Here is a 24,982-nt window from a genome sequence, read left to right as displayed (position 1 = left end):
CAGTAATATGGTACACCAAATATAGTTGACCTATTGTGTATAGTACTTGCAAAACACCCAAACATAACATCTGACCAATGAACCATGAACATGGATGACATACCCGTAGCCAGGGGGGTTCCGAAAAACCCCACCTTGAAAACAAATAAGCACTGTTAAAGTCAACGTTCTGTTCCAATTGTGACTGTTAAGATCGAGTTAGTGAGTCCAAATACCCCCACCCCCCCTGGAAATTCCTGGCTATGCCCTGGATGATTACTTTTGTTGCAGGAGCAACAAAAATTAATTTACATGTAGTACACAACTTTCTCTGCAAGAAGTGTCCAGTTCAGGATGAATATTATTTATACTCTTCTGTGTTTAAGGGAAAGGTTTAGCGCCCCTTATAAATCGGTGAACTACTAACCATTTCTTCACCTGGGTGTTTTTGTATAAAAAAAAATTGTCAATACACAAGTAAGGACGTGGCAAGGTGTTTGTATATCTTTAAAGAAGTGTCAAAAACACAAACTTTAGGTCAATGACAAGTGCTTCAAATACCAGCTTAGCTACACAAAGTAAGAATTCAACAGTGTGTTCAATCAAAACAATGGAATTGCCTCTTCACCATTCAATATTATTAATCTATTAACAAACTTAATAGTTCTCAGTTTATCAAGATGACTATTTAATTTATTTAAAATATGTCAACAATAAAATACTTACACTTGTTTTTCAGTACTTAAATAAAAATTATCCAGAACTAAAAAGGGTCTGTAGGTTTTTAATGTCATACACATCGATGTTAATCGTTTAACCTACAGTCTTAAAAGTGTATCATTGTTTTAAAATCAAATTTATGCTTGTCAAAATTCTTGATCTCTAGGATCAAATCAGTGATTGTGTGGTTTTATTTTCACAATGAAAGCTGGCCTTGCAGTCATGATTTTCATACTCAAACTCAGAAATCCATTAAGCAACATACAGGATTGGTGTTTCTAGCAAATATTTTGTACTCTGAGTACTGAGTTAGTTATGATTGAAAGCCCTAGTGGTCGTTAATAATTCACTTTGAACTATCTGTCTGTGTTTTACCTAGGTAGTAAGTGATTATCACCAATCCGAATTAGTTATCACCTCCAATCACTATCAATCTCCCTGTATCACTGTAAATCACTCAACACCAGCAAGAGTGATTTTTCACTAAAACAAACTGTGTGACATGTTTAAAAGTAAAAAAAAAAAACAACATCATGGATGGTGCCATATTCAGTGATAAAAGCAGAATTAGGGTCCAATGTACTCTGCATTTATAAAAATTAATAAAAGATACAGCACACAAATATCTTTTTTCTTCAATTTTGCTACAACTTGCATGACCTTTATCTTACATTTGATTGTGTACAGAACACTTAAGGTGTCAAACTGTTTTATTAAATATACCTAATGGTATGATACAGAACATTTTATTATATATTATGTATCTCTACTTGCTGAATTCCAAAGTTTCTCAGCTACTAAAGAAGGACAAAACAGAAAAATTAATATATCTTTCTTGAAATCTGTCAGTGACCTATTTTTTTTTTTTTTTATCAACAGATAAAATCAGCTGATAATTGTTTATAAAAATAATATAAAAAAAAATCATATAGGAAAAGACCCCAACCGAAATAAAATCGAACTAAAGGTGAAATACCAAACTACATGATGCCTTTGCAATCTTGAAATGATCAAATTTGGGATTTTAATTTAAACCTTAATTTCATTTAACCGAAATTACTACCATCCCATCATGACCATGCAAAAAGCTTAGGGGTGGATCCAACCATTTCAGAAGGGGTGTTCAACCATTCAAATGCATTGATAGTCCAAAAAAAGGGGTTCCAACCCCCAGAACTCTGGATCTGCCACTGAAGATAAAATAAAAAAAACTATCAAGAACTAACATTTTTTTTTATAACAACAAGGACATTTTACAGGGTGTTTTCTCATCCTTTTTCTTTTATTGTATGTCCTAATTTTATTTAAGCAGACCATTTCCCTCAATATCTGCATTTTAAATGTGACAAAAAACTTTCTTCAACAATCAATAAACTAAATTGTACATAGATAGGGAGATAACAATTTTTGTGAAACAGAATAACATATATTTATAGGGTCATTCTCTGTGAAGATAGAATTCTTTAACATGAAAAAGCTTTCAAAATTTTGCAAATATATATAACAAATATCTCAATCAAAAGTGATAATCTTATGGCTGTGAATACATGTACATATGAGTTTTTAGGTTAAGATTCAAATGAACTCATTGTTGAAGACCATACAGTGATCTTTAGTTGTTATTAAATTTTTGTGTCATTTGTTCTCTTATGAAAAGTTGTCACATTGGCAATCATACCACATCTTCTTTTTTTATATCAGCTGTACATTTTTAAAAAGGTAAGATGTGGGGTGAATAAGAACCTAAAATTGCAATATATCTACAGAATTAAATCTTTTTCAACATTGTAATTGCTTAGGTATAACAAAGAATTCTGCAAAAAAATAGTTTTACTTGATTTTGACCGTTTCCCTTTTCCAAAATTCTTACAGAGGTGTATTCGTTTATTTTCCTGGGTACCAATTTTCGAATATTCAGGGTTGTTGTTATTTGATTTCAGGGTTTTGTCAAAATCTGTATGCAAACTTGTAGAAAATTAAATTTTGTTCTTGTTGAACATTTAAATTCATGGTTAACATATATATACTCAGGAAATCAACCAAAAATTGGTATTCCACAATTATTGCAAATCTGCTGTAACCATGGTAACTCCATTCGATGAATAAACACTTACCAGCAGAAATCTTGAATGAAATTTGAAAACCAGTAAAAACTCCTTTCAGATGTATAATTGATGTTTTCTGTTACTCTTTTGGTTCTTTGTAAAACATCTTATAACTGTGTACATTTACCTGCAAATAAAGATTGATTGATGATAAACATTAGTTGCAAATAAGAAAAGATTATGTATATATATTTGAAATAAATATGTACATTTTTTAGTTTCGTACCAAGTTCCATTATTTTTTGGGTTGATCCTTAATAAATTTGACTTGCAATTAAGTTTGAATCAAAATCTTCGCCTCTAGACTTTTGTCAACAAATTCATCTATTTTTACCCCAAAAAGAGATATTTATATTTGCAGAGAACAGTAATTATGTGGTTCATAAATGCTTTTTTTTCAAACTTTGGGATATTTGATAAGGTAAAGAAATTAGGATGAAATACATGAGAAGGTTGCTGATTGAATCATAAGTATCCAAAACTAATCAAACGTCTTTTTTTTCAGATGTGTTACAAACTACATTCTAAAATGCATCAGACATTTGTCATATCTATTTATCCCTCCACGAAATAGTTTAAAATGTGATAGCTGTACATGTAGGTAAATTATTTTGTTCAAAAATAAATGAAATGATAAGTAATTCTGTTCGATGGGGTATGTAATGTTTCAGTCGAACCCCGTTTACACTTGTACGAAATTGAATCGATCTTAGAAAGACCGGTTTACTTACTTCTCACAGGTTGCTCTTTGAATTTTGGATTTGAGAAAATAAAAGACATCTTTAAGTTGAAAAGTTTCTATAATATATGAGGTTTGTAGGACACTTTTTATATTTTTCCGGTTTCACGGCCGGATTGTCAAATCAAAGGTGCCCTAACCACAAATGTCTGGTTTTGAGATAAGAGATCGTATGTCCAAAACTACATTTTGTATGAGAATTGTACATGTTTTAAGAATCTTTTTTATTTAATTTCTTTTTAATTCAAAGACTGAAGCTACATTTTGTCATGCAAATTGCACATTCACCTCTAAGTTCTCTTGCACCAATCCGTATTTTCCGTGTGTAAGGCATTCTGAAATTGAGCTGTTCAAATTACTCTATATTTGTCGCACATCTGATACTTAGAGTAATTAAAGTACATATAAATCCGCAAAAAAAAATTAAAAAAACTTATTTAAAACTAAAAAGAACTAGATTTTTCTGGTTTTATAGTGTCTTACGATGGTTTCTATTGTCAGGGCTATTCCAGAATTAACTGTACTAATTAAAAGACACATAAAATAAAAAATTTAGAGGTGATTGGGATACAAACATATTTTCACACAATACTGTATTAAATTTCTTACTGAAATTGTATGGAAGGGGTTCTTGGGGGGAAAAGTTGTGCCTTCCAAACTTCTATACAAATAATTGTGGAATAGTACTCATTGAAATGTATATATTCCCAGCGACCTTTTAATAACATTGCAGTTTCTTCATGATGGTTATGAAGAGTGCATTGCCAAAGTTTGCATTGTCTACACAAACCTGATTTGAGATATTCTGAAGTGCAACATGTATGCAAGTCAAAGAGAAATATGATTTGTTTCCCTTATTTTTCAATAATTTAACAAGTTAAATGTTTCTACATAATATAAGCTTGAAGAGGAGAATGGTCTAATTTCCAAAGAATACAAAAAGTTTAAAAATTTGTTTCCTATTTGTACACTTATTTGTAAGATCTATTTGCCCTCCTCCCCCACCAAGAAAAAGGCCACTTATTTCAAAACTGATAAATTCTAATACATGACATGCAGATTAGTGTACTATCATGACTATATTCTAATTAGCTGTAAGGGAAGCAACTCTAGGAGACCAACTATGTCTTTCTTTAGCAATTACTAAAACTAAATGTTAATAGAAAGAGTTCATGTGATAAATCCTATACAAGAATTTAATTATTTCTTTAATTTGAAAAAAACTTAAAAGAATTCTACTATCCCACATGCTACATATATATTTGAAAGAAAGAAAAAAAGCGAAAAAAAATTGCTCTTGCATTTTTGGTACAAATATCTTTATAGAGAAATGTATTGTACAAATAAGAGAATAACAATACAATTTTCCATACCAAGAATGTTTCAAAGGGGCATAACTATTTAAGAAACAGTTCATTGGCACTGATTTTTCAAACTTGTCTGTTACACTGCTGATAAAAAAACTATGATATAACATGTATAATTTACAAATAAATCTGGCATGAATTGTAAACTTGAGAGCACTAACAAGACTGGATGGAAAGACAGTCACATGGAAAACCAGAGTTCTATGTCCCCCACAAAGTGCATGCAGGGATAAATTATCACATATGGTCAGATTTTTATCCCTGTCTGACCTTATATTTAACCCAAACCGACAAAGATATATTCATTCTAATTTTGTTGAAGAAACAAACATGTACATTTAATTTCAAGTTCAAATGAAACAAAACTGTTAATGCCATATTAAATATCTTGCTTTGAACTAGACTGACACTGTAACTTAGATGATTAAAGTGGTCGCTCGTAAAGGAACATGTACAGTTATCAAACAAATATTTCATCCTACCTGGATACTCATTATTCTGACTCAAGTCAATCTATCATTGTTCCTATTCCATAATGCTGCATGCTATAAGCAAACAGAAAGAGATTAGATCAATTAGACCTTTCACCCTTAGGGTGCTATATATAGCATTATTTTTTATCTTTGTTATTGTCAAATACAAAAGACAGTTCCTCATCTGGAGAATGTCATGGATATCTTGTATACTTCCCCTTCCTCATCTATATGCAAATGTTATTGTGTTGCTATCTGTTATAACAAACAGGTGCTTTTTTTTCAGAAGAATGACCATTATTAGACTTCACTGGATCCACACCATGCATTTTTTTTAATCTCGTGCAGCTATGCTAATTCTCAAATATTGGTCTAGTACAAATGTATTTCATTATTTTATTTATGGTCAATGATGGTAATCCTACCAAATGACCAATAAAATCTTAACATCTAACATTTGTCTAATTTTTTATTTCTGTACATGGTATTTATTTCAAAAATCTAAACAATTAACAAAGAAAAGAAAATAAGAAAAATACTTATATATCATGCCATCTATACTATTAAACGAGAAGACCTCATATTGTGTGTCGCTTCTCTTCTTTCCACAATAAATTAATCATCATGCCTCTGTGTCCTATAGGTACAGTGCATAGTTGCATTTGTCATCCATTCTTAAGATTATTCAGATTGAGCTATTTTGGGAGAAAAACAAGAAAAAGGCATCCGGATATTGTTTCCGTCTTTGGACGAAATTTTAAGTCAGACCAGACTTCCGGATGGCGTTTTCTGTTTACAGTGAACATACATATGCTATGAATAACGTGTATTTGCTATCTGCTATCATTTTCAAGGTAATTATTCGCGGCAGTTACAGCGTAACACGTGAAAGTCAAAGTATTGTGCCGTGAAAACGGTAAATGAGGTCTAGCAGGACATGGGAAATTATAGTCCAAATAATTATGACGTCTGCCGTCTGGCAAGGCTATTTTAATTTTTTTCTGGGTCCTAGGAAGGCGTCCCAGAAAAAAATTAAAATAGCCTTGCTAGACGTCATAATTATTTGGACTAGGGAAATTACAAAACTAGAGGCTCTCAAGAGCCTGTGTCGCTCACCTGTTACTGTATTTACTGATGTCAGCCATCTTGGTTGGCAGGCAGGCTCATTAGACACTTTTCTAAAATAGATACCCTAGTAATGATTGTGGCCAAATTTGGTTAAATTTTGCCCATAGTTTTAGAAAAGAAGATTTTTGTACAAGTTACAAAAATGACGAAAAGTTGTTAAATATTGAATATAAAGGACAATAACTCCTTAAGGAGTTGTCTGACAATTTTGGTCATGTTGACTTATTGTAGATCTTACTTTGCTGAACATTATTGCTGTTTACAGTTTATCTCTATCTATAATAGTATTCAAGATAATAACCAAAAACTGCAAAATTTCCTTAAAATTACCAATTCAGGGGCAGCAACTCAACAACGGGTTGTCCAATTCATCTGAAAATTTTAGGGCAGATTGATCTTGACCTGATAAACAATTAAACCCCGTCAGATTTGCTCTTAATGCTTTGGTTTTTGAGTTATAAGCCAAAAACTGCATTTTACCCCTATGTTCTATTTTTAGCCATGGTAGCCATCTTGATTTGATGGTCAGGTCATGGGACACATTTTTTAAACAAGATACCCCAAGGATGATTGTGGCAAAGTTTGGTTAAATTTGGCCAAGTAGTTTCAGAGGAGAAGATTTATGTAAAAGTTTACGGACGATGGACGACAAGTGATGATAAAAGCTCACTTGACCTTTCAGGTCAGGTGATCTAAAAAGAGAATGGCTTACGTACATAGTGTAAGTGGGATCTGGGATCAAACACAAACCCCCCCCCCCCTCAATGAGTCAGAGACCCCTGTTATAGGAATGAATGAACATAATATACAGATAAGCGTCTGGCAAGGCTATTTTAATTTTTTTCTTGGTCGTAGGAAGGCGTCCCAGAAAAAAATTAAAATAGCCTTGCCAGACGTCATAATTATTTGGACTAGGGAAATTACAAAAAAGGAGAATGGCTTACGTACATAGTGTAAGTGGGATCCGGGATCGACACCCCCCCCCCACCCCCCAATGAGTCAGAGACCCCTGTTATAGGAATGAATGAACATAATATACAGATAAGGGCTAAAATTATTCCTGTGTAAGTAAAATTGATAAAAAAACAAAAAAATGGGAACATTGGAGAGAAGGAGCCGGGAAAGAAAAACAATTGTCCTGTCCCAAAGTGCCTATGACTTGATACCTTTTCTGAAGTTATCCAGTCATAAAATCTTTTACAAAAAATCATTTTTATAAACTGAGAATTGATAGTAAAGAGTAAATTATAACCCTTTATTTATAGCAATGCATGTTCATAATATACTAAATGTATGTCCATATTGAAATGAATAGAAAACAAAAAAAATTGGAAAATTGGAAAAAAAAAGGAGGAGGGGGACAATAACAGTTGTCCTATCCCCAATCACCTATGACTTTTGATACCTTTCCTTAAATTTTCCAGTCACAAAATCTTTTACAAAATTCTTCCTACAACAGTTTACATACTTTCAACCACGCTCTGAATGCCCGCGATTTCGCAGGTGTGTTCTAGTTATTTTTATTGGAAAGATGACTGCTGTTATAAACTTAATTTGATGACTAATTTTGAATTATTTATAGCACATATCTCCTTTAATTAACTTCCTTGTTGGTCAGGTGGATGTGTCAAGTAATTTTGATCACCCCCAGTTTTTTGGAGGGGTTTGTGTTGCTTAGTCTTTAGTTTTCTATGTTGTGTATTGTGTTCTATAAATTATCAGTTAGTCTTTTTCTTTTTAAGCCATGGTGTTGTCAGCAGTGGCGGATCCAGGGGGTTCCAAGGTCCCGTTGGTTGGAACCCCACTTTTTTTGGACGATCAATGCATTTGAATGGGGACATGTAGTTTGAACAACCCCCCCTTTTTCAAAATGGCTGGATCTGCCCCTGGTCAGTCTATAAGTTTGACTGTCCCTCTGGTATCTTTCACCACTCTTTAACACTGAGTACAGATGCTCTTGGATTTGACCATCAATTGGATGAAACCGAGGATAGTAAATTGTTATTTGCAGATGCTTCAGAAAGCATGCATCACAACACTTAGGAGTATGAGCTTTAAAAGGGACAACTTGACTTCCAGGAAGTTATACCGTCTCACCAAGCACATTAAAGTCATAAGAAACCTCAAATTAAAAAAAATAATGCATATGTTTTTTTATAACTCAATGGATAGTTTTCATTATAAAACTTATGTACATATACTTTTTTTTTGAAGAAAATTCTTAAATATAATCATATTTAGAAGAAGTTTACTTTATTTTAATTGCTTCCTTCCAGGAAGCAATTCCCCCCAACATATTTTCTGTATGCAAAGTGACCTCAGTGTGACCCATCTCATAAAAATCTTGTGATCGCAATATGCATGGATGTCCTTAAAATAAACTATTATCTGTTTATCTGAATTTATATGTTGAACACGTGCTCAATTTCCATGCTTTTTTATTGATTTTTTGTTGATTGTTGACAAACAGGTGACAATCGTTAAACTTCGGATTCAAAACACAAACTTTAATTACCTGCCTTATTTTCAAAACAACACTGACTGATTGAAAATAAAATTCACGATTATACGAAATTTATGCGAAAAAAATGATAAATTTGTGCACGGAAGACTAAGTTTATGATGTTTGTATGCATTGGTTCAAGAATTGGAAGAACATTATTTTTCAACGGTCACTGGTTTCTTGTGACTTTAAGGTTATTGAGTGGGTCTAGTACAAAGCAAGGCTTTTATTCAATTAACATTATCAATATGACAATGTCCTGAATAATTATATTCATGTAATATTTCCAACTGATCATATGGAAATAAGCAAATGGAATATCTGAAGTCTTAATAATTGTTGGAGCAGACTGTCAGAGACAACAAGAGAGATGTTGCTAAAGGCATATATATATAGTAAAATCCAGAATACTTACTGGAAAGTATAAAACTTAAAGTATAAACAACCGCTTTGATTCAACAAAATCTGCAGAGTGCAAACTATGTATGGAAGAAACAGAAGCCTATAAACATTTTCTTGTGAACTGCAAAAGCCTTAACCCTGTCAGAAAACAAGAATGTGTCCAAAGTACACTGATGCCCCACTCGCACTATCCTTTTCCATGTTCCATGGACCGTGAAATTGGGTAATTATCTAATTTGGCATTAAAATTAGAAAGATCATATCATAAGCAACAAGTGTACTAAGTTTCAAGTTGATTGGACTTCAGCTTCATCAAAAACTACCTTGACCAAAAACTTTAACCTGAAACTCCCACTTTCATTTTCTATGTTCAGTGGACCATGAAATTGGGGTCAAAAGTCTAATTTGGCTTAAAAATTAGAAAGATCATCTCATAAGCAACAAGTGTACTAAGTTTCAAGTTGATTGGACTTCAGCTTCATCAAAAACTACCTTGACCAAAAACTTTAACCTGGACGGACGAACGGAACCACAGACGGACGGACAGACGGACGGACGAACAGAGCCACAGACCAGAAAACATAATACCCCTCTACTATCGTAGGTGGGGCATAAAAATCACCATATCAGACATTTGATGATTGAAAATCAGATCAACTACCACTACATCATTGAATCTGAAAATGATCTACTCCAAAATTTTATTAATTGACAGTTCCACCAACTGTCTGATACCAAAATCTTAATTAGTAGCTATAGAAAGAATCTGCAAAGACTGGGTATATGTATTACATACCAAGAGAGCAGAATTACAGCGAAATATATATAACATTTATACTCTGCATATCAACTGCAAGAGTACAGAATTTCAGTGAAGGATGATAATGAACAATTGTACTTGACTCCTTGCTGGTGAACATCCCATCATCTAAAAATCTAGCTAGTGTTGGTCATGATAATGGATATAAATAATAACATCATCATGGTTATTAATGATAATTTTGTTTGTCATTCGAATTCCAACCTTAAATACTCCATTAAAATAGAGAATTAAACCTGTTGCCAGATGATAAATTATATCTAAAATGACCCTCAATGTTCTATTTTTAACATAAATAATAATACATGTTAAAATAAATTAACAACATGAATTAATGAGTATTTTTAGTTTTTAATGAAACATCTACTGAGGAACCTCGTTTGATGATAACTCTTTATCATCACTGACATAAATAAATCTTAAAATATATTTTTATCTTTTAACAATTGGACTTTTTTAAACTTATTAATTTTAAGTTTTATCCAATTTTTGAATTTCAGTGTTTTAATCTTATGGCAGTATGATCTGTACAGTGTAAATACAAGTTTTACCTTTTATCCTTATTATTTTTTATTTTACTAAAACAAATTTTGATACATATTTAAACCTAACAAATTTTTAATATTTTATAAATAAATATGCATTTTTAAAAATTATCTAAAACTAGGATATTTTTAATGCGGTGACCCTGCAAATAAGGTGGACTTCTGGAGAAGAAGAAGAAAAAGATCACGATTTCAATCAATCTATCAAAAATACATGAAGGCAGTTTATGCATTCAAAAACTTTACTTCCTTTTATTTGTGTTAATCATTTAATTTTACTTTATCTTAATTATGATTTTATATGAAGACACACCAGAATTATATATTGATTCATATTGATACATGTACTAAAATAGTAAGAAAATCGTTCTAAAATTTCAACTTTTCAAAACTAAAAACAAATTACCATGAAGTTCTATTTCAGTCTTACCATTTACCGACACTATTATAATAACCTGTATTTTAATTTCATTCAACTAATCACCTCGAGGGTATGTTCATCATAGAATTGGTATACATGTACTATATTATAAAAGTTGAAAAAATCTCCCAGTTTTTTGTTGATTTATTTTCAGTCATGTGATAAATTACCTCCCTTCCAAACGATAGCTCTTTACCATATGCTAGTTTTAAATATACAACGCACTCAAACGTTTTCTCTAATGATAAATGTTATTTCAATCTGATTATTTTGATAGATTAAAGACAATGAAAGAGGAGGAATTTGGCATTCATTCATATTATTTAGACAATATGCAATATATTTATTTCCACAAACACATTAAACTTTAAAACATTTTAAAAAAATATGTGTGCCTTAAATGGAGTACTAATGTATCATATATATTATATAGCATGGTGATGGAAGTTTCCTGCACGTGTACAAAAGTGAATTGACATTAAGTTATTTTAAAGTTACTAGTGCCTCAATTTTTTTGTTTTAATTGAACACCCAGCCTTAGCTCATTTTGGATAAGACCAACTGCCGTTGCGTTGTAAATTGGTGGTGGGTACGCCAGGCTGTGTTGATATCCAGTATCTTGAACAATTAATTATAGGCGAAATAAGACTGGTTTGTGCACCGATCACATCACTGTAAATTATTCCTGCACATGTACACAGTTGCTTACAGTAATCAGTTGCTTATCCGTGCTACACTACAAAAGCAGTGGTACTCCAGATAGTGGAGGGGAGAATAAAGAAGAAGAATGGTTATCATGGCATGACACACCTGGGAACAGTATATATGTTCCTGGACACACAGTCTGGACATAATAATAATTATATTGACCACAATAAAACTGGTTACCCGAAAATATAAACTGAAACATAATCTAATTGTCCCCTCAGATTTAGATTTAGGCAGAGCTGATGTTCCTAATTTTATTCTTTTCAACTTCCAGGTTTTTAAATTTTTTAAATATACAAAAGACATCAATGACACAAGGCCAAAACCTCCGACAAGAAAGTTATTTAGCATGGCAGTGAAGTTGGATAACTCAAATTGGTAACACGGAGAAATCTGGAAATGTGCGTTAGCGTTCCTTTATAATAACATGCCACCGATTTTTCTTGATGAGTGATGAGGAACATATGTTTTTTGAAATCTCAAACTCCCCTCTACCTTTAGCAAAATAGAATAAACAAAACACACGACAATCGCACAGTAAAACTCAACTTAATAATTTCAAAATATGCCTTCTTTAATGACTGATGTATATTTTATGTCACTTTTTTAGCGTCGATCCAGTCGTGTGACAGACAATGCGTGGTTCTGTTGTGATGTTTTTATGTGTTGTCCTGGTTGTTTTACGTGTCGAATTGTACTATTGTATTGTTTATTTGTGTATTTCTCTGTCCTGAATGTTCTTGCAATTATTTTTACTGTAGTCCTGTCATTCAATTTTGTCAGTTTAGTTTTATACTTAAAATTGCCATAAAAGAGAGATGTTTGGCTAGCCACGAAACCAGGTCCAACCAACTATTTTTCTTAAAATGTCCTGTACCAAGTCAGGAAAATGGCAGTATTTATCTTATAGTTCGTTTCTACGTTACATTGTCGTTTTATTTTTTATTGCACTTGAGTGTTTCGTTATTTTCCTCTTATAGTTGATGTGTTTCCCTCGGTTCTAGTTTGTAATCCCAGAGGTGTAGCTGCCGCTAGGCACTTAAGGCACGTGCCTACACATATTTTTTTCACAAATATTTTATTTTATTAGAAAAAATAATAAAAACGTTATCCGTGGATGAAAGCTTAATTATCGAATGTCATGTGAACACTAGTCTCTCGTCCTTAGAGAATGGAATATTGGATAGAATTGAATGTTTTTACGATTTTACCTTATATAGAAACTATAAACTAGAACTTTGGTTACGATCATTTCACTTCTACCAACAAAACTTGAATGAACCTCAACTTAGACACATGAGTTTTTTAATTAGTTGTTGTTAGTTTTCAACTAGATTTCCACTTTGTCTTCACCCGACTTGCTAATGTTGGTCTTCCGTTTGGCTGTGCAGGATGTATAAATACGCAGTCACGTCTGGTCAGAATGGGGACATTAAATCCGATGCCTAGTTGTTGAGAGAATGCAACGTTTTGAGGAGTTCGAAGTTAGTCTTCTGATAGGCAAAATTTCTTCTCCTATCCAATAATCCCTCATTTTTCAATACATGGCATTTTTAAATTTCCAGACCTTCGTCCTGGACGACACCTAGCTATTACAGGACCTAGCTCCAAGTTGTATTTATTGTAAAAACAAATTTTCAACGGTCCTGAACTTGCATAAATATTTGACACTGGATGTAAAAAAAATCAATCAATCAACTGGCTTCCAGTAATTTTGAGTACTCTCAAATCTGCGTGTGATGGCCACAATTATTCAAAATTCCTAAGCAGGTAGGGATTCTACAGTAGAGGTTATAAAAAAATACGAATTTCTTGAATTTTGTTAGGCATCGACTTTGTCTGTATGTGTTTGTGTGGCTAGGGTGAAAATTTAAGATTCAAAAGATTGATGGTTGATGTCTAGCCAAAAGGATAGTTCTATTATATAGTAGTATCAGTGTTTACGTGCCTATTTTTTTAATGAAGGATCGTCAATATGTAAATTATTAATTAAGTTAAACGTATATATCAATCAGAAAGGAATAGATATATGATAATACCAAACAGGGTGTACTGCTTAATTAAAGGGATACGCTAATCTACGCTGGGCAATGCATATATTGTAAATATGTTTTTTATATTACGGATTGTACTGCGTTATTTAATTTACCAGTCAGACGCTATGCCACGTACATTATTCATAATTCTTCGAACTTTTCATCATGTATATTATAATTATCATGATTAAATAACTAGTAAATTTAATATTTTTGTACATAAAATTTGGCAGCTAAAACGCTGAAACCTGTTTTCCGTCGGCGCTTCGCCGCCCCTGAACACCTACCAGGGCTCTGCCCTGGACCTGTTGGGGGCCTTGAACGGCCCCAGACCCCTGCCGATTGGTGCCTACAGTGGACTTAATACCTAGCTACGCCCCTGAATCCGGATTTGTTTTCTCTTAATCATTTATGACTTTCGAACAGCGGTATACTACTGTTGCCTTTATTAATTTGTGCAACCTCTTTACTGTTTATCTACTATGTATCAAATTCAACCCAAAAGAATTAGATCTGATTTGTTGTAGCAAATATTTGTCCTTCCTTTATCAGAATATGAACCAATGTTTCTGTGACATAGCTAGTAAAAGTCACCCTCCTGTGTGTCCAGAAACCTTGACCACTTTTGTATAAACCCTTGGCTCTATACTCGTTAGCCGTGCATGGTATTTTTTGTTTGTGTTACATAGTGCATTCTGTATGGTGGCATGCAAATTCAAAACTGGCCTTGCAGATCAGCTATCAAACTTTAAATGCCAATTCGGTAATTTCTATGGATTGCAAAAAAAAAAAAAAAAAATACAAAAGTAAAGCCATAAGTAATAAAATAAAATTGAGAATGGAAATGGGGAATGTGTCAAAGAGACAACAACCCGACCAAAATAAAAAAACACAACACTGCTAAGTGGCTATTGGTACTTTACGGAACGGAACGGAACGGAACGGAATTTCATTTAAGGTATCCAAAGGGGGCATTTATCAAAATTTCGAAAAATCTTTAAAACAAAACAAACTTTAGAATTTCTGTGTTTTACGGTTTTCCATATACAAATAACACAAATGTATACTTAATCTCATCTTCACAGGTGAAATGTGTAATAATGTATAACATCGGGAAATATTCTGTAGATGAATATGTCGGATTGTCCTGATAAATTATCATGAAATTAACGCATTTGCAAGTCATGCATTATGATATCTAGACTGACCTCACGTCGTCCTTGATTAGAGACAGTGATCAAAATGAATCTGATTTAAACTTTTTAATTTATTTTTCCGTTCCGTTCCGTTCCGCAAAGTACCAATTGCTCTGAGGAATCGGTATTTAACGGAAAAAACGGAAACAGACATCTTTAATGTAATTAAAGCAGTATGATAAAAAAAAATTGTCTGTCACCTCTTTTTGCATGAGTGGTATGTGTTTTAGATAGCATTTTCGACTTGATCAATAATAAAAAATTTAACACAAAGGCAGGTTACACAAAAAGTCTTTCTCCTTCCATCGGTAATTATATTTTAAAAAAGAGGCCTTCAACAGCCCGTTCCGACGATGATTAGAGACAGTGATCAAGTTGAATCTGATGTAAACTTTTTAATTAATTTTTCCGTTCCGTTCCGTTCCGCAAAGTACCAATTGCTCTGAGGAATTGGTATTTAACGGAAAAAACGGAAACAGACATCTTTAATGTAATTAAAGCAGTATGATAAAAAAAATTGTCTGACACCTCTTTTTGCATGAGTGGTATGTGTTTTAGATAGCATTTTCGACTTGATCAATAATAAAAAATTTAACACAAAGGCAGGTTACACAAAAAGTCTTTCTCCTTCCATCGGTAATTATATTTTAAAAAAGAGGCCTTCAACAGCCCGTTCCGACGATGATTAGAGACAGTGATCAAGTTGAATCTGATGTAAACTTTTTAATTTATTTTTCCGTTCCGTTCCGTTCCGCAAAGTACCATATATATATATTGCTATAAGTTGTGCTAGGGGCAGTCTTAAACATGTACATGTAGCTACATGTATTAAAGGTATATTTTAGGTTGTTTTAAAGCATTATAGTTTATTGTGACTTTTAAATTAATTTAAAGAAAAGCAATAAAAACATGGGTTCTACGTTTTTTTTTTCTTTAAATGTTTTAAGTTGGTCAAAGGACATATATAGAGGGAGGATAACATCTTAACAATCCTTGATGTATTAAAAAAATATGTAGAGAATCATTGGAGAAACCACACTGTACACCTTAAACCTTTAAAACTTGTTGATGGATTTTAATGGAATAAATATTTTCTTAAACTTAAATGATCCCCACATTTGTATTTCAAATATACATTTGTATAATTTTGGGAAATTTCAGTCACTCAACAAATACTTGTTATCCTATATGTATATATATATATATATATATATATAAGTAAAAGGGTTATGGAGCGAAAAAGGTCCTTGACATGAGATATGTTTACCAAAAAAATATAATTACCAATGGAAGAAGTAAGACTTTTTGTCTATCCGGCCTTTGTGTTAAATTCTTAATTATTTATCTGGTCGGGAATGCTATCTAAAACACTTATTTCTTCTGCAAAAAGGGGTGTCAGACACATTTTTTTTTATCATACTGCTTTAATTACATTTAAGATGTCTGTTTCCGTTGGTTCTGTTAAATACCAATTCCTCAGAGCAATTGGTACTTTGCGGAACGGAACGGAACGGAAAAATAAATTAAAAAGTTTAAATCAGATTCAACTGGATCACTGTCTCTAATCATCGTCGGAACGGGCTGTTGAAGGCCCCTTTTTAGCTCACCTGGCCCGAAGGGCCAAGTGAGCTTTTCCTATCACTTGGCGTCCGTCGTCCGTCGTCGTCGTCCGTCGTCTGTCGTCCGTCGTCCGTCGTCGTTAACTTTTACAATAATCTTCTCCTCTGAAACTACTGGGCCAAATTAAACCAAACTTGGCCACAATCATCATTGGGGTATCTAGTTTAAAAAATGTGTGGCGTGACCCGGCCAACCAACCAAGATGGCCGCCATAGCTAAAAATAGAACATAGGGGTAAAATGCAGTTTTTGGCTTATAACTCAAAAACCAAAGCATTTAGAGCAAATCTGAATTGTTTATCAGGTCAAGATCTATCTGCCCTCAAATTTTCAGATGAATCCGACAACCCGTTATTGGGTTGCTGCCCCTGAACTGGTAATTTTAGGTAATTTTTGCTGTTTTTGGCTATTATCTTGAATATTATTATAGATAGAGATAAACTGTAAACAGCAATAATGTTCAGCAATGTAAGATTTACAAATAAGTCAACATGACCAAAATGGTCAGTTGACCCCTTTAGGAGTTATTGACCTTTATAGTCAATTTTTAACCATTTTTCGTAAATCTTAGTAATCTTTTACAAAAATCTTCTCCTCTGAAACTACTGGGCCAAATTAATCCAAACTTGGCCACAATCATCTTTGGGATATCTAGTTTAAAAAATGTGTGGCGTGACCCGGCCAACCAACCAAGATGGCCGCCTTGGCTAAAAATAGAACATAGGGGTAAAATGCAGTTTTTGGCTTATAACTCAAAAACCAAAGCATTTAGAGCAAATCTGACGCGGTAAAAGTGTTTATCAGGTCAAGATCTATCTGTCCTGAAATTTTCAGATGAATCGGACAATCTGTTGTTGGGTTGCTGCCCCTGAATTGGGTAATTTTAAGGAAATTTTGCTGTTTTTGGTTATTATCTTGAATATTATTATAGATAGAGATAAACTGTAAACTGCAATAATGTTCAGCAAAGTAAGATTTACAAATAAGTCAACATGACCAAAATGGTCAGTTGACCCCTGAAGGAGTTATTGCCCTTGATAGTCAATTTTTAACCATTTTTTCGTAAATCTTAGTAATCTTTTACAAAAATCTTCTTCTCTGAAACTACTGGGCCAAATTAAACTAAACTTGGCCACAGTCATCATTGGGGTAACTTGTTTAAAAAATGAGTGGCGTGACCTGGCCAATCAACCAAAATGGCTGCCACGGCTAATAATAGAACATAGGGGTAAAATGCAGTTTTTGGCTTATAACTCAAAAACCGAAGCATTAAGAGAAAATCTGACAGGGTTTAATTGTTTATCAGGTCAAGATCTATCTGCCCTGATGTTTTCACATGGATCGGATAACCCGTTGTTAGGTTACTGTCCTGAATTGGTAATTTTAAGGAAATTTTGCCGTTTTTTGTTATTATCTTGAATATTATTATAGATAGAGATAAACTGTATACAGCAATAACGTTCAGCAAAATAAGATCTACAAATAAGTTTTGCATGACCAAAATAGTCAATTGACCCCTTAAGGAGTTATTGCCCTTTATAGTTAATTTTTAACATTTTTCATAAATGTTTGTTAATTTTTAGAAAATATTTTCCACTGTAATTACTGGGCCAAGTTCATTATAGATAGAGATAATTGTAGCAACAAGAATGTTCAGTAAAGTAAGATCTACAAACACATCACTATCACCAAAACACAATTATGTCATGAATTTATCCGTGTCCATTGTTTAATATGCACAAGACCAAGGTGAGCGACACAGGCTCTTTAGAGCCTCTAGTTTAAAATATAATTACCGATGGAAGGAGAAAGACTTTTTGTGTAACCTGCCTTTGTGTTAAATTTTTTATTATTGATCAAGTCGAAAATGCTATCTAAAACACATACCACTCATGCAAAAAAAGGTGTCAGACAATTTTTTTTTATCATACTGCTTTAATTACATTAAAGATGTCTGTTTCCGTTTTTTCCGTTAAATACCAATTCCTCAGAGCAATTGGTACTTTGCGGAACGGAACGGAACGGAAAAATAAATTAAAAAGTTTACATCAGATTCAACTTGATCACTGTCTCTAATCATCGTCGGAACGGGCTGTTGAAGGCCTCTTTTTTAAAATATAATTACCGATGGAAGGAGAAAGACTTTTTGTGTAACCTGCCTTTGTGTTAAATTTTTTATTATTGATCAAGTCGAAAATGCTATCTAAAACACATACCACTCATGCAAAAAGAGGTGTCAGACAATTTTTTTTTATCATACTGCTTTAATTACATTAAAGATGTCTGTTTCCGTTTTTTCCGTTAAATACCAATTCCTCAGAGCAATTGGTACTTTGCGGAACGGAACGGAACGGAAAAATAAATTAAAAAGTTTACATCAGATTCAACTGGATCACTGTCTCTAATCAAGGACGACGTGAGGTCAGTCTAGATATCATAATGCATGACTTGCAAATGCGTTAATTTCATGATAATTTATCAGGACAATCCGACATATTCATCTACAGAATATTTCCCGATGTTATACATTATTACACATTTCACCTGTGAAGATGAGATTAAGTATACATTTGTGTTATTTGTATATGGAAAACCGTAAAACACAGAAATTTTAAAGTTTGTTTTGTTTTAAAGATTTTTCGAAATTTTGATAAATGCCCCCTTTGGATACCTTAAATGAAATTCCGTTCCGTTCCGTTCCGTTCCGTAAAGTACCAATAGCCCAACAGCAGAAGGTCACCAACAGGTCTTCAATGTAGCGAGAAATTCCCGCACCCGGAGGCGTCCTTCAGCTGGCCCCTAAACAAATATATACTAGTTCAGTGATAATGAACGCCATACTAATTTCCAAATTGTACACAAGAAACTAAAATTTAAATAATACAAGACTAACAAAGGCCAGAGGCTCCTGACTTGGGACAGGCGCAAAAAATGCGGCGGGGTTAAACATGTTTGTGAGATCTCAACCCTCCCCCTATACCTCTAACCAGTGTAGAAAAGTAAAAGCATAACAATACGCACATTAAAATTCAGTTCAAGAGAAGTCCGAGTCTGATGTCAGAAGATGTAACCAAAGAAAATAAACAATATGACAATAATACATAAATAACAACAGACTACTAGCAGTTAACTGACATGCCAGCTCCAGACTTCAATTAAACTGACTGAAAGATTATGATTTCATCATATGAACATCAGGCACAATCCTTCCCGTAAGGGGTTTAGTATCATACCATCATAACATATATGAGATGAACATAACCCGTGTCATGCCAACAACTGTTTTTAGAATAAATGTGTTTAGTTCCGACGCAAAGACCTTATCAGTGACTCAATATTAACGCCAAAATATGCAATCTTTAATGACTTGACAACAGTATCGTAATTATATCCCTTCTTAATAAGTCTATTCAAAGGTTTTGTAAGTTTATGAGGTGAATACTGACACCTTTGTGCTTTATAAAGAATATTTCCATAAAAAATTGGATGTGAAATACCTGAACGTATAAAAAGTCTGCATGTTGAGCTATATTTACGAATGATGTCTTTATACCGATGATAAAATTTAGTAAATGTGCATTAATATATTATGTGTCAAAATGACTTAAAACTTAATTACCATTACCAACATTTATTTTGAAAGAATGTCTAATATGTTTAATTACTATGAGCATCTTTTTTTATATTTGTATTTGCGCGGTTTTTACTGAAATATTTACTGTGAATATATAAATATTCTTTTAAGGCCTTTGTTATCTACTTACCTTTTATTTTCAGTTCTCTTCTATAAAAGTATAGTACTAGTATGTAAAGTATAAAACTAATTCAATATACGTGTGGTATAAAACGAATAGTTTCTTACTTCAATTGCTACAATTGACACAACTGCTATTCCCAGAAGTATCTGATCGTTAGAGTCATCATTTTTCGTCCTTTTGATATCGTACATAAATTTATAACAATCATTCATGCAATTTCATATATATATAACATGTAATTATTAAAAGTTAAGTAGGAGTATCTTCCTTTTCCTGTAACGCGATCCATGTTACAGTGAATTTGTAAATTCATGGATTTTACAAAATCCCTGAAAAAGTTATTTGATTTTGTAAAATCAATAACAATTTCAGTTATTTTGTAAAATCCATGAAATTGATAGGTTTTTTTTTTTTAAATTAATTGAAAGTTTTAGTCGTGATTATATAAAACCTGTTATTGAAAATTTAAATTTTTACAATAAACACTTCTAGCTAAAACTATTAAATAAAGGCAAGAGTAGTATAAAGTAAAATCACAAAAAAATACTGAACTCCGAGAAAACTTCAAAACGGAAGTTCCTAATCAAATTTCGAAATCAAAAGCTAAACCATATCAAACGAATTGACAACAACTGTCATATGCCTGACTTAGTACAGGCATTTTCTTGCGTAGAAAATAAAACCTGGTTTTATAGCTAGCTAAACCTCTCACTCGAAGGACAGTCACATAAACTTGCATTAAATTGACGATGTGTGTGATACCGGTGTCCAAAAGTCATAACTCAATTGAGAGACCACAACTCCGGGTTACAAACTAAAACCGAGGGAAACACATCAACTTTAGACGGAAAACAAAGGAACAACAGGAACAACAAAATGCAAAACAAAAACAAAAATTGTCAGAGAAAACAAGGCTTATCATATGAACAGATATAAAAGCAACAACAAACTTGCATTTGCATGATACACTTTAGATTTGGTGAAATCTAAAGTGTCATAGCCCTTGAAATGCTTTCCACTAAGTACGTTTATTCTTTATCCCATCTTTTCGCTCCAGAACATCCAAAAAAAAAAGTAACTGCCCGTCAATTTTAAAATTTACAACTTAGAAGAGTTAGGATGATGGGAGCTCAACTTTTGTATCGAAGCCAATAGACATAGATTTATATGGAGCTCAAATTACGCCTGAATGGATGGTTAACAGCTGTATATTTACTATATCACAAATAAGGAACAACTTGTAAATAAGAAATATGAAACAAAATTGTCTTTTATTTAAGACTGTTGCCGGACCTCTAGATTTTTATAAGCTTTTATTCTTGCTTTGTCTCAGTATCTCTGACGTTAACCCAACACCTACTTTCATTGTTGGCCCAAAAATCAAAGCAAATACTGAAACAAAAGTCTCCATTCCATTTTTGTTTCGATAAGATACCAACTTACCATTAAGGTTAATTGTACAGTATGCACTGATCTATAAACTGTAAAGCAAGATAACACAAAATGAAACCTTTTTGTATATTTCAATATTTCTTTTATTATTTAGTTCATACAATCTCACTGTCACAAAAGTTTGCTAAATAACATGACTAAATAGGCATAAAAAACCCGCAGTATACAAATGCAATCAACCTGAAGCTATCAGAGGTTTCATCTCAGTTGGTTCCTTTTGTCTTTCTTTTATCCACAAAACGATATAAATAGTTACTGTAACATTAATAATTACCACTGTAATTATTTCACATATAAAACAAAAGCCGAACTCCTTTGACTGTGACTTCAAACCATAAATAATTAGGACTGATAGTATCAGTACTTCTAAAAAAAAAAAAAAAAAAACATACACGTAGTTATTTTTTCATGAAAAGTGAAAGATGGGTAACAGGTATATATTTTAAAACTACAACGGGAAATAAATGTTTCAATAACACTTATACAGAGATACATTTTGTTTTAAAATTTCAATATCAAGAAACGCTGGTAAATGAATTTAAGTCTAAAACGGTCGGTTTGATCATGAACATTGACCTGCTTACTTTGTACTGTTCATTAATTTGTTTTCCGGTTGAATAAAGGCAACAGTAGTATACCGCTGTTCAAAATTCATAAATCCGAGTTACAAACTAAAATTGAGGGAAACGCATCAAATATAAGAGAACTACGACACAACAGAAATACAACATTAAAATTTAACACACACAGAAACGAACTATAATATAACAATGGCCGTTTCCCTTACTTGGTACAGGGCATTTTAAGATAGAAATGTTGGGTTGGACCTGGTTTTGTGGCATGCCAAACCTCCCAATTTTATGGCAATGTTAATCATAACATTAAAATGACAACATTACATGACAGTACTACAATACAAATAAATGGGAGAAAATATAGGACAGAGAAACAAACGATTAATAGTCAACAAAAGGTACTTTGTTAAAACTTTAATACGTCAGACGTGCGCCACGTCCACACCCAGATGAAAAAGTTTGAAAGCCAAAACAAGTACAAAGCTGAAAAGCACTGAGGACCAAAAGTTTCAAAAAGTCGTGACCAATACGTCAGGGTTATCCAGCTGGGAAAAGAATACCATTTAATATTATTTAGAATTTAGAATAATACATACTTTTGCAAACAGTAATTTTTTTTTAAATGACTATATAATAGATATACATGATTAAAATGAAGTGGTAACTAGCTACAGAACAAAAAACGGATGAATTACGCTCAAAGTGACATCACATTTGATTATAAAACGAGTTCCCAAAATTAAGAAAGAATTTAGATGAAGCTCAAAATTAGATTTGTATGACTTATCTAACGTTGATTATTAACAGTGAAAATAAATTACAATACTAATACATATCAAATTGTAGTAGTAATTAGATAATTAATTGTATTATTTAGCTATGTCGGTGAACATAAGGGAACATTCAATGTCTATACTGCATTTATACTAAAATATTGAATGCATATGATTGTGATGTATCATACCAGAAAACTAATTTGACCAACTGCAACCCTTTCAACTTCAATTACAAAACACACATTAAAAATCAAAACCAAATGTCGTACAAAGCTTATTTATTGTTTTTTTTTTTATATTTTGTTTTATTTTAATAAATTATGACAATTGTACTTTACCTGACACCACAGTGAGAGCAAATTTTAGAGGTTTCAATTTAAAACCCATAAGACCACACGACGTAACAACTACCATCATCCACACAAAAACAAGAGTTGCCATGCCAATCGCTGATAAAATTGCAGCACCTCTTACCCAGTCCTCGAGGTGATCTAAAAAAATTAATGGTCTTAATAAGGATATTCATATCAACAGATAAACAAATGTGAGATTACGAGTGATATAAATATACATAAATATTATGAATATAATAGAACTATTTGCCATCGAACGCAAAGCTAGCAACTAGTATTTTTTTAAAGATACATTTATTGATCTTAGCATATTTCTGGTTTTCCAAATTGAAACACTTCAAAAGTGAAATAATTGTTTGAGTTCTAATGTATTCATTTTATAATTTTCTGCTGCTGATTCACTTGATTGAACCAAGAGAATTTCAAGCCTCTAAAATTTTATGCATAGCATAAGTCATTTCATAAATACTGGGCTTTTAAACATGGTTAACGATCGAATCAATGCTATTCTATTTCATTCCTTTTCTAACAATGCGCGTGGCGAATAAGTCACCATTAAAAAAGGTTAGATTGTTTTCTGCTGCATTTACACCTTGGAATTGACGCTTTAAGTAACACCAAACTCTTTTACTCTAGCACTATAGTAATCTAGAGTTTCAATAAATGTTAGTTTTGTCTGTCATATTCTTATTGCATTGCGGTTTTATGAAATTGTCATTATGCTGAAAAAAGTTTTGTTTTCACTTACCGTAAGAACATGATGTAGTGCTGTTACCAAGAGCTGTCTCACAATAATACCACAGTCCTTGATGTATATGACACTTCACATCTTCCGTATGGAGCTCACATGATTTATCATACGACGTCATGTAAGAAAGTTGAGATACTCCATGAATACCTGCTGCAGTCAACGTCAAAATGATAAACAAGATATCAGATTTACTTGGACACGAACATTTTGAGCCTGTAAAAAATCCGGCCATAACATTCACATTAACACTTGTAGTAGGCAGATAATAACTTTTTATTTATCTATTATATATCTTCGACAGGTATTTTAATGTATCACATACAAAGATAAAAACACATAAGACAACAATTTGAGGATGGTGTTTAATCAAATACGTACGTTTTATAATGTTGTTCCCTGATATGATACATTGGCCATCCTTTTCTGTTAAAATGTAATGATTAAAGCTGGACTTAAATAAACCCTTAATCGTGTTCCTTCTATGTCTGTTTGGTTTGTTCATACATTATTATCATTATAATGTAATTTAATGCGACTGTCATGCAAGTGAGAGGTT

At 32.6% G+C, this 24,982-nt stretch overlaps 1 protein-coding gene and 1 long non-coding RNA gene across 2 annotated transcripts in view; both read right to left on the bottom strand.

Moving 5' to 3' along the window:
* LOC143044948 (sodium-independent sulfate anion transporter-like) overlaps positions 1-2,929 on the bottom strand; it is a 42,184-nt gene extending 39,255 nt beyond the window's left edge. The window contains exon 1 of the mRNA XM_076217211.1: positions 2,814-2,929. The gene's annotated coding sequence lies outside the window, so the exon portion shown is untranslated. The remainder of the gene's footprint in view (positions 1-2,813) is intronic.
* A 19,101-nt stretch (positions 2,930-22,030) lies between these two features.
* Positions 22,031-24,702, bottom strand: LOC143044947 (uncharacterized). The gene is made up of 3 exons (XR_012968817.1): positions 24,424-24,702; positions 23,661-23,813; positions 22,031-22,337 (listed from the first exon to the last, which is right to left on the bottom strand). It is a non-coding gene; the product is annotated as an uncharacterized LOC143044947 (long non-coding RNA).
* Between the last annotated feature and the right edge of the window lie 280 nt (positions 24,703-24,982).

Source organism: Mytilus galloprovincialis, chromosome 9 (assembly GCF_965363235.1).
Source record: "Mytilus galloprovincialis chromosome 9, xbMytGall1.hap1.1, whole genome shotgun sequence".
Classification (NCBI taxonomy): domain Eukaryota; kingdom Metazoa; phylum Mollusca; class Bivalvia; order Mytilida; family Mytilidae; genus Mytilus; species Mytilus galloprovincialis.
The sequence above is the reverse complement of the archived record's forward strand: the minus strand, read 5'-3'. Positions and strand labels throughout refer to the sequence as shown.